The sequence below is a fragment of the Botryllus schlosseri genome, chromosome 3 (assembly GCF_051294905.1).
Source record: "Botryllus schlosseri isolate E-star chromosome 3, Bs_hap1, whole genome shotgun sequence".
Classification (NCBI taxonomy): domain Eukaryota; kingdom Metazoa; phylum Chordata; class Ascidiacea; order Stolidobranchia; family Styelidae; genus Botryllus; species Botryllus schlosseri.
The window spans coordinates 3,815,930-3,831,505 of NC_137238.1; the positions used below are offsets into that span (position 1 = coordinate 3,815,930).

General features: G+C 40.6%; 1 pseudogene across 1 annotated transcript in view; it reads left to right on the forward strand.

Moving 5' to 3' along the window:
* Nucleotides 1–7,425: 7,425 nt before the first annotated feature.
* LOC145435600 (pyruvate dehydrogenase (acetyl-transferring) kinase isozyme 3, mitochondrial-like) overlaps nt 7,426–15,576 on the forward strand; it is a 28,163-nt pseudogene continuing 20,012 nt past the window's right edge. Inside the window, exons 1-8 of the transcript XR_013913905.1 lie at nt 7,426–7,519; nt 8,048–8,178; nt 9,680–9,774; nt 9,836–9,940; nt 10,640–10,804; nt 10,860–10,939; nt 11,297–11,516; nt 14,050–14,163. The product of XR_013913905.1 is annotated as a pyruvate dehydrogenase (acetyl-transferring) kinase isozyme 3, mitochondrial-like (transcript). The remainder of the gene's footprint in view (nt 7,520–8,047; nt 8,179–9,679; nt 9,775–9,835; nt 9,941–10,639; nt 10,805–10,859; nt 10,940–11,296; nt 11,517–14,049; nt 14,164–15,576) is intronic.

Here is a 15,576-nt window from a genome sequence, read left to right on the forward strand (position 1 = left end):
GTTCTTATTGTGAACACGAGACTGATCCTATTTTAAACATGGCAGACCCTATTGTGAATTGGCGACCCAGTCCGACCATACCTCAGACATCGTGTCTGGGGTATCTTCGGACTGCATTGACACTCGAACATCATGTCTGGAGTGTTCGGATATCATGACTGAGGTGTCTCCGCACTGCGTTGCCAATCGGAAATCATGTTCGGACATCATGCCCCGGCCTGTGTTCCAACATCAAGACTGGGGTGTGTTCATAAAATCATGTTTGGGGTGTCTCCGGACTGCAAACACACTATGGCATCACGTCTGCGGCGTGGCGAGTGCGAACATCGTGTCTAGAGGGTGTTCGGACTGCGTTTGGCACTTAGACATCATGTCTGGGGTGTGTTCGGACTGTGTTGTCAATCGGAAATCGTGTTCGGTCATCATGTTAGGAGTGTGTTCGGACTGCGTTGACACTCGGACATCATGTCTGGAGGGGGGGGGGGGTGTTCGGACATCATGTCTGGGGTGTGTCTGGGGGTGTTCAGACATCATGTCTGGGGGGTGTCTGGGGGGTGTTCGGTCATCATGTCAGGGGTGTGTTAGGACTGCGTTGACACTCGGATATCGTGTCTGGGGGTGTTTGGACATCATGTCTGGGTGTGTTAGGACTGCGTTGACACTCGGACATCTTGTCTGGGGGTGTTCGGACATCATGTCAGGAGTGTGTTCGGACTGCGTTGACACTCGGACATCTTGTCTGGGGGTGTTCGGTCATCATGTCAGGGGTGTGTTAGGACTGCGTTGACACTCGGATATCGTGTCTGGGGGTGTTTGGACATCATGTCTGGGGTGTGTTAGGACTGCGTTGACACTCGGACATCGTGTCTGGGGGTGTTCGGACATCATGTCTGGGTTGGGTTCGGACTATATTGCCACTCGGACATCGTGTCCGGGAGATATCTTGGTGCTGCGACTGATGTTATTGTGAATACAACGACTGTTCTTATTGTATACATGAGACTGCTCTTATTGTGAACATGACTATTCTTATTGTGAACATGAGACTGTTCTTATTGTATACATCAGATTGTTCTTATTGTGAACATGACTGTTCATATTGTGAACATGAGACCGTTCTTATTGTATACATTAGACTGTTCTTATTGTGAACATGAGACTGTTCTTATTGTGAACATGACTGTTCATATTGTGAACATGACTGTTCATATTGTGAACATGAGACCGTTCTTATTGTATACATTAGACCATAGTGTCCTATATGGTGTCGACACAAGCAAATCGCACGGTTCAATGAAATTGTATCACGTCACAGTTTCCATTTGGCTACAGGCAATTTGACGGTGATTTTTGACCGGCTTGCCGAGCATTAAATTTGATGAATCGGGTATCAATCGAAAGCTGACTCTGCATTGATTACGAAAATATAAATTTTATTCCGCTCGCGGCCCTGGAACCCCCACAATCAGCCCCCAATTATTCATTGTCGCGTAGATTGGCAGTGTGACGCAACAAAGCTGTCTGGCGAAACGTGAGACTAGCTCAAGAGCAAGGATGCGGCCGAGCGGCGAGAGTGGGATCAGCTGACGTGACGGCAATAGCGATGTGCAAACGCGCCACAGAGAAACGCTGCGCTGTTGATACTTTTTCTATGCGTTTCGGTACAACCGAGCACACACCAGCCTTTCCTTGACTTGTAAGGGTAGAACTGGGTCCACAGAATGTATTAGGGCCCTACCAATTTCGTGCAATATCCTTCAGCTGATAGAGATATGTAGGCTACGTCTAAGTAGTCTACATTGGATATGTCAGATTATTATGTTATCGATTGCCTTAGCCCGCTTGTTCCGTAGGGCTCCAGAGATTCGTGGCGCTGTTGATAATTTCTATAGGCGCTTCGCTAAAAGCGAACACACACCAGCCTTTCCTTGACTTGTAAGGGTAGAACTGGGTCCACAGAATGTATTTGGTCCCTACCAATTTCCGCGCAATATCCTTCAGCTGATAGAGATATGTAGGCTACGTCTAACTAGTTTACATTGGATATGTCAGATTATTATGATATCGATTGCCTTAGCCCGCTTGTTCCGTAGGGCTCCAGAGACACGTCAGGCTGTTGATGGCGGGTGTCGATACTTTCTATAGTCGCTTTTATGGTTAAGTGTGAGCAAGGATCATTGACCATGAGCATACATTACAAGCTTTTATTTGATCCGTATGGGTAGGACTTGGTCCGCGAATGCAGCAGGTGAAATGTTGATTGTTGAATAAAGTTTAACAGCAGGAGTGTCGAATTAAACTGGTATCGCTGTCGCGATTCAATCCGTTACTAGAAAGCTTGCGGGCCATACCTGCCAAATGATTCCAAAATGTTACCACCAAATTCATACCTTTGTTTTTCACTGGAATATATCTGATATCACTGTAAACGTTGACGTTGGAATTTGGTTTAGCATTTTTCAATCACCAAATAGCGTTTTTGAATGCCGGGGACCTTTTGCGTCAAAAGTACAGTGGTATCGCAGATATTTGAATTATATTCATCCTGTAGCCTGTATATATATTCCTAATGTAACTTACGTAAAACGGATTTGCAGTATTTTTTTCGCATCTGTGAATAACTGAATTTCCATTGTCCATTCGGCCCAACAGAGTTTGCACTTTTTCGCCTTCTCGGAATTTGGCAAGGTCACCGACGTGGTGCTTATGGGGACTAGAGTGAAAACTCAACACTGTAGTTGTATTACTACAATATGACGCGAAACAATAACTTCATATTGTTAATTTATTCGCTAAAAGCTTTTCGACTAACTCTCATCAGTAGCAATAATAACTACAATATGATATATTTACATTATCTAAATTTGCTGTCTTGAGTGAATCTTATTACTTGAAAGTATATTTTTCTTACTAGAAATATCTCTAACAGCCGAAAGATTGCGCGAAAATTGGTAGGAACCGCAAATACATTCTGTGGACCCAGTTCTACCATTACAAGTCAAGGAAAGGCTGGTTTGTGCTCGCTTTTAGCGAAGCGCATAGAAAAAGTATCAACAGCCCTACGCAACAAGCGGGCTAAGGCAATCGATATCATAATAATCTGACATATCCAATGTAGACTACTTAGACGTAGCTTACATATCTTTATCAGCTGAAGGATATTGCGCGAAAATTGGTAGGGCCCCAATACATTCTGTGGACCCAGTTCTACCCTTACAAGTCAAGGAAAGGCTGGTGTGTGCTCGGTTGTACCGAAACGCATAGAAAAAGTATCAACAGCGCAGCGTTTCTCTGTGGCGCGTTTGCACATCGCTATTGCCTTCACGTCAGCTGATCCCACTCTCGCCGCTCGGCCGCATCCTTGCTCTTGAGCTAGTCTCACGTTTCGCCAGACAGCTTTGTTGCGTCACACTGCCAATCTACTCGACAATGAATAATTGGGGGCTGATTGTGGGGGTTCCAGGGCCGCGAGCGGAATAAAATTTATATTTTCGTAATCAATGCAGAGTCAGCTTTCGATTGATACCCGATTCATCAAATTTAATGCTCGGCAAGCCGGTCAAAAATCACCGTCAAATTGCCTGTAGCCAAATGGAAACTGTGACGTGATACAATTTCATTGAACCGTGCGATTTGCTTGTGTCGACACCATATAGGACACTATGATTAGACTGTTCTTATTGTGAACATGAGACTGTTCTTATTGTGAACATGACTGTTCTTATTGTGAACATGACTGTTCATATTGTGAACATGAGACCGTTCTTATTGTATACATTAGACTGTTCTTATTGTGAGCATGAGAATGTTCTTATTGTGAACATGACTGTTCTTATTATGAACATGAGACTGTTCTTATTGTGAACATGACTGTTATTATTGTGAACATGAGACTGTTCTTATTGTGAACATGACTGTTCTTATTGTGAACATGACTGTTCATATTGTGAACATGAGACCGTTCTTATTGTATACATTAGACTGTTCTTATTGTGAGCATGAGAATGTTCTTATTGTGAACATGACTGTTCTTATTATGAACATGAGACTGTTCTTATTGTGAACATGACTGTTATTATTGTGAACATGAGACTGTTCCTATTGTGAACATGACTGCTCTTATTGTGAACATGAGACTGTTCTTATTGTGAACATGACTGTTCTTATTGTGAACATGACTGTTCATATTGTGAACATGAGACCGTTCTTATTGTATACATTAGACTGTTCTTATTGTGAGCATGAGAATGTTCTTATTGTGAACATGACTGTTCTTATTATGAACATGAGACTGTTCTTATTGTGAACATGACTGTTATTATTGTGAACATGAGACTGTTCTTATTGTGAACATGACTGTTCTTATTGTGAACATGACTGTTCATATTGTGAACATGAGACCGTTCTTATTGTATACATTAGACTGTTCTTATTGTGAGCATGAGAATGTTCTTATTGTGAACATGACTGTTCTTATTATGAACATGAGACTGTTCTTATTGTGAACATGACTGTTATTATTGTGAACATGAGACTGTTCCTATTGTGAACATGACTGCTCTTATTGTGAACATGAGACTGTTCTTATTGTGAACATGACTGTTATTATTGTGAACATGAGACTGTTCCTATTGTGAATACAATTGCTCTTTTTGTGAAGATAAGACTATTCCTATTGTGAACATGACTGCTCTTATTGTGAAAATGAGACTGTTCTTATTGTGAACATGAGACTGTTCTTATTGTGAACATGACTGCTCTTATTGTGAACATGAGACTGTTCTTATTGTGAACATGAGACTGTTCTTATTGTGAACATGACTGCTCTTATTGTGAACATGAGACTGTTCTTATTGTGAACATAACTGCTCTTATTGTGAACATGAGACTGTTCTTATTGTGAACATGAGACTGTTCCTATTGTGAACATGACTGCTCTTATTGTGAACATGAGACTGTTCTTATTGTGAACATGAGACTGTTCTTATTGTGAACATGAGACTGTTCTTATTGTGAACATGACTGCTCTTATTGTGAACATGAGACTGTTTTTATTGTGAACATAACTGCTCTTATTGTGAACATGAGACCGTTCTTATTGTGAACATGAGACTGTTCCTATTGTGAACATGACTGCTCTTATTGTGAACATGAGACTGTTCTTATTGTGAACATGGCTGTTCTTATTGTGAACACGAGACTGATCCTATTTTAAACATGGCAGACCCTGTTGTGAATTGGCGACCCAGTCCGACCATACCTCAGACATCGTGTCTGGGGTATCTTCGGACTGCATTGACACTCGAACATCATGTCTGGAGTGTTCGGATATCATGACTGAGGTGTCTCCGCACTGCGTTGCCAATCGGAAATCATGTTCGGACATCATGCCCCGGCCTGTGTTCCAACATCAAGTCTGGGGTGTGTTCATAAAATCATGTTTGGGGTGTCTCCGGACTGCAAAGACACTATGGCATCATGTCTGCGGCGTGGCGAGTGCGAACATCGTGTCTAGAGGGTGTTCGGACTGCGTTTGGCACTTAGACATCATGTCTGGGGTGTGTTCGGACTGTGTTGTCAATCGGAAATCGTGTTCGGTCATCATGTTAGGAGTGTGTTCGGACTGCGTTGACACTCGGACATCATGTCTGGAGGGGGGGGGGGGGTGTTCGGACATCATGTCTGGGGTGTGTCTGGGGGTGTTCAGACATCATGTCTGGGGGGTGTCTGGGGGGTGTTCGGTCATCATGTCAGGGGTGTGTTAGGACTGCGTTGACACTCGGATATCGTGTCTGGGGGTGTTTGGACATCATGTCTGGGTGTGTTAGGACTGCGTTGACACTCGGACATCTTGTCTGGGGGTGTTCGGACATCATGTCAGGAGTGTGTGTTCGGACTGCGTTGACACTCGGACATCGTGTATGGGGGGTGTTCGAACATCATGTCTGGGGGGTGTTCGGACATCATGTCTGGGGTGTGTTAGGACTGCGTTGACACTCGGACATCGTGTCTGGGGGTGTTCGGACATCATGTCTGGGTTGTGTTCGGACTATATTGCCACTCGGACATCGTGTCCGGGGGATATCTTGGTGCTGCGACTGATGTTATTGTGAATACAACGACTGTTCTTATTGTATACATGAGACTGCTCTTATTGTGAACATGACTATTCTTATTGTGAACATGAGACTGTTCTTATTGCATACATCAGATTGTTCTTATTGTGAACATGACTGTTCCTATTGTGAACATGAGACCGTTCTTATTGTATACATTAGACTGTTCTTATTGTGAACATGAGACTGTTCTTATTGTGAACATGACTGTTCATATTGTGAACATGAGACCGTTCTTATTGTATACATTAGACTGTTCTTTGTGTGAGCATGAGAATGTTCTTATTGTGAACATGACTGTTCTTATTGTGAACATGAGACTGTTCTTATTGTTAACATGACTGTTCATATTGTGAACATGAGACCGTTCTTATTGTATACATTAGACTGTTCTTATTGTGAACATGAGACTGTTCTTATTGTGAACATGACTGTTCATATTGTGAACATGAGACCGTTCTTATTGTATACATTAGACTGTTCTTATTGTGAACATGAGACTGTTCTTATTGTGAACATGACTGTTCATATTGTGAACATGACTGTTCATATTGTGAACATGAGACCGTTCTTATTGTATACATTAGACTGTTCTTATTGTCAGCATGAGAATGTTCTTATTGTGAACATGACTGTTCTTATTGTGAACATGAGACTGTTCTTATTGTATACATCAGACTGTTCGTATTGTGAACATGAGACTGTTCTTATTGTGAACATGGGACTGTTCTTATTGTATACATCAGACTGTTCTCATTGTGAACATGACTGTTCTTATTGTGAACATGAGACCGTTCTTATTGTGAACATGAGACTGTTCTTATTGTGAACAAGATTGTTCTTATTGTGAACATGAGACTGTTCTTATTGTATACATCAGACCGTTTTTATTGTGAACATGACTGTTCCTATTGTGAACATGAGACTGTTCTTATTGTGAACATGAGACTGCTCTTATTGTATACATCAGACTGCTCTTATTGTGAACATGACTGTTCTTATTGTGAATATGAAACTGTTCTTATTGTGAACATGAGTGTTCTTATTGTGAACATGAGACTGTTCTTATTGTGAACATGAGTGTTCTTATTGTGAACATGAGACCTATCTTATTGTGAACATGACTGTTCTTATTGTGAACATGAGACTGTTCTTATTGGGAACAAGATTGTTCTTATTGTGAACATAATCGAACCAACCCTGTAGATTTTTCCTAATGAATTAAAAATTTCAATTGAAGATTGCACGGCCTTTACTGGTTGGTATTGAGTCAAATTTGGTGTGCATCGTTTTCTTAGACAACCTATGCGTTTTGTATTTCAGCCCAAAAGTCCGGTAATGAAAAGTCTTCGTTCCGATGGCTGCGTCAAGAAATACGAACGCCACTCGCCAACATGATGAAGGTACTTCCGTAAGACTTTAATGGCTTTGTTTACGGAGAACCAGACTTGGAAAACTAGATAATTAGACTAATCAAAGCGAAATGTCGGTAATCTGTATGTGCACACTGTACAGTAGGGCTGTTCAAAAAGAAACTTTTCTATTACATTTCACTGGCTACTTGATAAAATTGTTAGGTTGGTTAAAAAATAAACGCTGCACACCAACTTTGGCTACATTCCAATTCCAACCAGTAGAAGTGAGAAGCTTGCAGTAGAAAGTTCTGAATTTATCATAAAAAATAAAATTTCCAAATTTTTTTGTCAACCCCATAAAATTGTTAGGCTGTCAGTAGAGATGATGCACACCAAATGTGACTCCATTCCAACCACTCGAAGCGAAGTTATTGCTATAGAAAAATTAGGATTTGAGTAAAATAGTATTTACGGTGACTAACTCTTTAATTACTTATTATAAAATCATGGAATTAGAAATTTTTCAACACCTTCGTTTATGGAGTGAACAATTAACCTGACTGTATGTGTGTACAGGAAATGAACAGACTTCCAGACGATCTGCTGTCGACGGCATCGACAAGTCTCGAAACGTCTTGGTACAAAACCTCATTCGAGGAGATGATGAGATATCGGGACGTCCCTGTCAGCAATGACATTACCGAAAAGTAATCCATTTTGTTTGTTGGGTTCTTGATAGTTTCATTCGAAATGCCGCAAGATTACGATACAGTGGGAGGAAGGAATAAAAATGTACTCTTACATACCCACGTTGGCCTAGAACATGTGACTAAGAGGCAATCACACTAGAGTTGCTCACAAATATTTTGTTTTCAAATTTCGCTTGCTACTTCATGAAATTGTGAGGATGTCTAAAAAACAATACATAAAAAATGTCGCAAATTTGGGCTTTCAAAAAAAAACAGGAACTACAGTGTAAAATTCTTTACTTATTAATTACTAGGGCAAGTTTTTGCAGCGTTTGCAATTTTTTTTACAGCTTCCGACAGCTTCCTAGATACTCAGAATCTATGTACTAGGAAGTTTTAAGGTGTTTGGAGGGATTTTATAGTGCAACTTTTTGCATCTTTCTCTATTTTTCATGCCAATTTTTACAGCAACTTTTTATCAAATATTGCGTTAAAATGTGAATGAATGAGTTAAAAACGTATTATAAACTATTTCTAGTATGGTTCTTCATATGCAAAAATTCTTTACTTATTAATTACTAGGGCAAGTTTTTGCAGCGTTTGCAATTTTTTTTACAGCTTCCGACAGCTTCCTAGATACTCAGAATCTATGTACTAGGAAGTTTTAAGGTGTTTGGAGGGATTTTATAGTGCAACTTTTTGCATCTTTCTCTATTTTTCATGCCAATTTTTACAGCAACTTTTTATCAAATATTGCGTTAAAATGTGAATGAATGAGTTAAAAACGTATTATAAACTATTTCTAGTATGGCTCTTCATTTGCAAAACAAAGAGCTATATGACGGGTTAGCTGCATCTGACTGTTATCTATGACACAATGGCTTGCCAGCAACAACTTCAACTACCCCTGCCAAGCACGACCCTGCCCGAACAATACCGTATGTAAATAGATCGCTTTATTAATTCTGTCATTCAAATTTCACGAGCACCCAGGCAAAACTGCATTAAGTTTTCACTGAGTCCTCATTTTCAGGCTATTTCATTTGTTTTAGTTACAGTTTTTCTGTCATGCTTAGGGTCAAGTTTGCAGACCTAGGGGATTTGGGGTCTGTTATTTGACTTGTGTTAGGGGAGGGGTTATCGCTATTTGTGATGTTTCCGTAATTTTCTTGCTATGTGCCCGAAAAAAAAATGTAATTTTGAGCGGTTTCGCCAGACCGTGTGTTAAATGGCAATAAAGTAACAAAGTTGATAGCTATGCAAGAAGTAGGTTATTGAACAGAACCTTTCAATTATCTCATACCCTAATAATTCAACAAATATTGTAAATGCAACTGGTGTTAAAATTAAATGCAACTTTCTTGCGATTTTATTGCAACAAAAACTTGCCCTATTAATTACATAACTGCCCACCGTATATACTATTATTTCAAGGCCGAAATTTTGTACTCAATAACTCTGCGTCTACCGGATGGCATTGAGTAAAATGATGAAATCGGAACAATTCCTTCCTTCCTAGCTTTACGGAAACGCTTCGTAATATCGTTGTGCGGCATCGCAACGTCGTCGAAACCATGGCTTTCGGTATCATGGAGTGGACCGAAAAAATGTCGCGTGAGTCGATTGCTGTTCTCATTTGTGTCAGGATTTCGTGTTGGAGTCGATATGTTGCCAGGCAAAAAGAAGGTTTTCTCCGAAACGGATAAAGAAAACATCCAGCATTTTCTCGACCGTTTTTACACAAGCCGCATCGGGATTCGACTTCTCATATACCAACACGGTAATATTGCGAAATTCTTTTTCGCGTTACATGCTTCTGAAAACTGCATGATTTGCAAAGAACTAGAGCTGCTCACTTTTCAAGGCTCGCAGCTAGAATGAGGACTCCTCACTTTGAAAAACGTGTATTTGGAACCAGAACTACACACTTCTCAATATTCGCAACTAGAACAAGAATTACTCACTTTTCAAAACTTCCAGCCAGAAATAAACCTAATGACACTCGCTTTTGAAAATCCACAACTCGAACTAGAGCTACTCGCTTATCAAAACTCACAGCTAGAATGAGAACTACTCACTTTGAAAAACGTGTAAATGGAACTAGAACTACAAACTTTTCAATATTCGCAACAAGAACTACTCAGTTGTCAAAACCAGCTAGAACTAGACTTAAATGACACTCGCCTTTGGAAATCCGCAACTAGAACTAGAGCTACTCACTTTTCAAAACTCACAACTAGAACTAGAACTGCTCACTTTTCAAGTCCTCTAATTGGAGCTAGAACTTTAGCTACTCATTTTCAAAACTCCCAAATATAAATAGACCTAATGGCAGTCACTTTTCAAAACTCGCAGCTAGAACTTCTGGGTACTAACTTTTCAAATATGAAAATGACTCAAACAACAATTAGTTAACCGTCAAGGCGTCAACTAACTAGATGGTAGGTTGTACAAGTCTGACCGATTCTATGGTTGCCAGTTCTGCTATTTGGCGACTCTGCTGACCGCGAACCGAATCTGTACGGCTCGATCGATCCCAATTGCGATGTTGGCTGCGTCGTGCAAGAAGCTTATGGCAACGCTAAATTCCTATGCGAGCAATATTATCTCGAAGCGCCAGAAGTGAAAATGCATGTTCATAACGGTGAGATTTTCAAGCATTTTACGTTCTTCTTTTGGTAATCTTGCCCCAATTTCAGTTGTGAACGAGCACGATCCAACTGTGAACATTATCTACTGTCCGTCGCATCTATATCATGTGTGCTTCGAACTTTTCAAGGTGGGTTGAGATTACTGGTAATCAGATTTCTGGTTTTCTGAAAATGCTACAGGAGAACTGTATTGTGCAAAACGAGCCAAGCTTGCTGTTTTGTGAATTGAATCATAATTTGGAAAAAAAACTGTAGCTATCATTCTGCAGCATAGCGAGAGAAACTAATAGCTACGCCCGTCAGGGCGTAGTATAGAGTTTCCGCGATGAATCCAACAAAGGATCTTCGTTCGTAAGCTGTCGTAGGCGGGCTTAACACTACCGACAAGAATCCAAAGGTTGGGTGTTTTGGGTAGATATCGTGTAACATAAAATCTGGGAATAATTTGCAAAAAACTGTGGCTATCACTCTGCAGATTTGTTCAGAATGCCATGCGGGCGACCATGGAATTCCACCCTGACCACGCCAGCGATGTGCCCCATGATCGACGTCCTGGTCACGAAAGGTCACGACGACTATTGCATGAAAGTATCTGACCGAGGGGGCGAGGCTTCCAGGGAGAAGCGACAGCGTTGGTTCGAGTATCTTTACAGTACAGGCCCACGACCATCGGGGGGGGGGGATGCGTCGCGTGTGGCCCCTCTGGTAAGAGATTGGTTCTTACCGCAGGGTTATAAACAAGTCACAAGGTCCCGAGTCACAAATCAATCTCAATTTTATAGTTTTGACTCGAGTGTAGTCGACTCATTTTCAGTTCACCACCGAGTCAAGTCCGAGTCCAGGTTCCGGAGTAGAGCGTCGAGTCCGAGTCATAGTGTTTTGACTCGAGTCCAAGTTATTGTGTTGACTGTTCAGTTTTGAGTTAATGTCATGGGAAACCCACTTTTTACAACTCGGCTTGGTGATATCGAATGCTTCACATTTACAATATACTAATATTCCTCACTTTCAACAGTTTCTGGTAGCATTTTCAGGTGCCAGTACTGACAGACGAAATAACAATAGTGTGATAACATTACTATTCTTCGAAATTTCAATGCTATGTCTGTCTTGGTAGACGCAGTCTCGAGTCAACCGCAATGACTCGAGTACGAGTCGATACAGAAATTTACACGAGTTGAGTCATTTCCATTTTTAAGAAACTGACTCGCAGTGTTGGGATGACTCGAGTCATGACTTGACTCGAGTCAGACTCGAGTCACCTTTTTCGCATGACTTGACTTGACTCGAGTCACTTTGCTGAAATGACTTGACTTGACTTGACTCGGCGTATCAGAAATGTGGATTGACTCGTGACTCGGACCAAAATTCACGAGTCAATTTCAAGTCAGCAAGTAATCGGTGTGGATAAAAACATATATTGCATATATTCGGATTGTTCGCGAAACGCTGGTGTAACCCGTGAGAACGAATAATCATTCAAATGTTGTGCGTTTCACTGAGTGTCGATTGTTCTCTCACAAATAAATTGACCGCAAACGAAGTGATCGATGCTTACAGCTTACGTTGTCGTAACTCGAGTAGTAAAGTAATAAAATAGCGAAATTTCTGTTCTCTGTTCTTACCTTAACCAAACCTCTTGTCTTATTGAAATCGAATATAGTTAAAATAGTTCTCAACCATTGGCGCAGGCTCGAATTGTATCATCAATTGGTAAATGGGTAACGTGTTGCATCTTATCAATTCGTTTGTCTATTCTCTATTTTGGCTGGTAACTTTAAACTGAGGCTATGCAAATACGAGGTTCAACAGTTCTACGTATATGTGAGCGATACAGTGTCTTCTTGCGAGTATATTCAACTATATATTCGTTCATCTGTTAGGAATTAATGACCACTCAATCTGTATTTCAGACATCTAGCAAATTGCAATGACGTAATCATGCCTCATATTTCGAAAAGGCAACTTGACTTGAAATGTGACTTGACTCGTGACTTGACTTGACTTGACTCGACTTGACTCGAGTCACCTCCAAAAATCGAGTGACTTGACTTGACTCGAGTCACCTTTGAAAATCGATTGACTTGACTTGACTCGAGTCAAACTGTGCAATGACTCGAAATGACTCGTGACTCGAAGGTAGTGACTTGATCCCAACACTGCTGACTCGAGTCAAATCGAGTCACCAAAAAATCGCGACTCGAGTCATGACCCGAGGCATTGCAACCCTGGTTCTTAATATAGATGACTAACCTAACCAAACAATCCGAATTGCGATTAACTTGAAACTGAATTTGTAGCTTGCATAATGGAGCCATGAAAATTCCTGTTTTGCACCATTACATTAATTCATACCAACTGCATAGTAGAATACTAAAAAACTTGACAACTTGAGCACATACATAGAGAGAGGCGTCGGATCATCGATAACTAATCTATGGATTGACGCGAATACGGGAACGCCAAAGTAGGACATTGTATTACTACTGGAACCCGCTGTTGGAAACAATAGCAATTTTCAACTGTTTTGGGGGTTTGTTGCAGTGTCTCTAGTCAGTCGTGACTAGAGCACAAGTCAAGTCAATACACTATTGCCTCAAGTTGACCTGCGTCATAATTTTAAATACACAAAATGACTCGACCTGACTTGAGTCAAAACTATAAAAGTATAGGTTTGACTTGTGTCTTAGAACACGAGCGTTCGAACTAGAGTAGTGTTCATTCCGCCCTACAACTATGCACTCCGTCTTTTATACATATCGGTTACTTTTATATTTTATTGCCTTTTATGTACAGCGCCCTAGTGTAGTAATGATATATTTTTATATTCGACGCTCTATAAATTATTATATTATTAATATTAGTATGACTTATTCACAGCCCCGATCAGTGCGACACTAGCTGTCTTTCAAAATCACTTTAAATACGGTAAATTTTGCGCTTGGTCCGCAAGCTACAACATTACTTTGTCTGTTTACGAAGCCATCAGAAATTGCAAGCCCAATCTGGTCACGTATTTCGCTTTTATCTGTAGATTAGTTTTCTGTAGTTCATTGATTTTTGTTGCATTTCCTTCTAATTGGGGATTCAATTGAATTTCCAATTTTTGGACTTCGTTAACTCTAATTCTGATCTAATTTTGAAAAGCTGACACGTTGTTGTCCAAAACTGTCCGTTAGCTAGGTTAGCTATCTATGATGCATCTGAAAGCGGAGGGATAAATACCATCTCTTTCCAGGCTGGTTATGGTTACGGTCTTCCCCTTTCGAGATTATACGCCAGATATCTCGGCGGCGACTTAGAGATTCAATCCATCGACGGCTTCGGAACAGACACCTACAATTATCTGCGAGTAAGCTTACCGGATCCGTACATTAGGGCTGTTCAAAATGTTTTTGTTTTTTTAAAATTTGACTGGCTACTTGTTAAAATTGTAAGGTTTTCCTAAATAAAAACGCTGCACATCCATGTTGGCTCAATTCCAACCTATAAACTATTCCTGTATAAGAAAAAAAGTTTTGGATATCTATAATAGAATTCTTATATTCGTGTTTTTTGAATAAATTCAAAACTTTTTTTTACATAGCAATGCCTATATAGGTTGGAATTTAACCAAAATTGGTGTGCAGTGTTTTTTCGGCAATCTAATAATCTGGGTTGCCATAACGTCCTTATTTCTAAGATTTGTCCTTATTTTTGAGGGCCACGTCTTAGAAAACTCGGCTGTCCTTATTTCTAAGAAATGTCCTTCTTTTCGACTTGCGTCCTCATTTTGTCTTATTTTCAACTAGGTACAGAACTTGGATCGTTTTCCTCTGGTATCTGTGTTCCATAACAATCTAAAATTATGCTTTTGCGTCGATATTTTATGACATCATAAATGAAAGAAACTCCCGTGGCGTACACGCCACAGGATTTGACTTCTAAGTGGTGAGATAGCTAGGGCAGTGGGTGGTATAGTAGTTTCGGCTGTATCAAGCTATCGCAACGGACGTCATTTTAGTAGTAAACAGCAGCACCAGGTTTCTGCCGTCGGGGAAGGCAGCATTTACTGCTTACTGGAAAAGGGCGCAGTGAAGTCGACACTTGGCTTAAAAAGTAGTAAGGCAATTAAGCATTGATAAATTTATCTAAATTCTATTGCACATATTGTTTCAAATACTAATAAGGCTAAATCTGTTTAGTTAAAAAGAGCAGGCGTAAAAACGTTTTTCGTGACGATTATGAGAGAGAATTCAGAGGTAGGCCTATCAAAGGAAGCTTGGCGGGCGAGTGTTTCGCACATTGCAATATCTGCGATTGTGACATTAACGTGGAGGCCATAGGAAAGACCGCTATTTCAACTCACATGGATACCCCAAAATACAAGAAGTGTATCTTAATCGTTGATTCCAACCAGTCGATGAATAGTTTTTTCACAAGTCGATTAACACCAACGACCACAGACTACTAGGCAGCTGCTGCTGAGGGTACTGGGCATTCCATACTGTCAAACACCAGCAATCATTCCTCTACAACGATTGCGCATCGCAATTGTTCAAAGCAATATTCCCAGATTCCAGCATCGCAAAGAAGTTTGCTTCGGCCAGGACCAAGACCACAAGCATTGTTACTGGAGTTCTTGCTCCATAGGCTCAAAAAATGATTTTGTCTATACCAGGGGTTCTCAGCCCTTTCTTGGCCGTGGCCCATTTTCCGATTTGAAAATGTGCTGTGGCCCACCTGATATCTTGGAGACCCGGTCATGCCCGGTGAGGGTTATAAA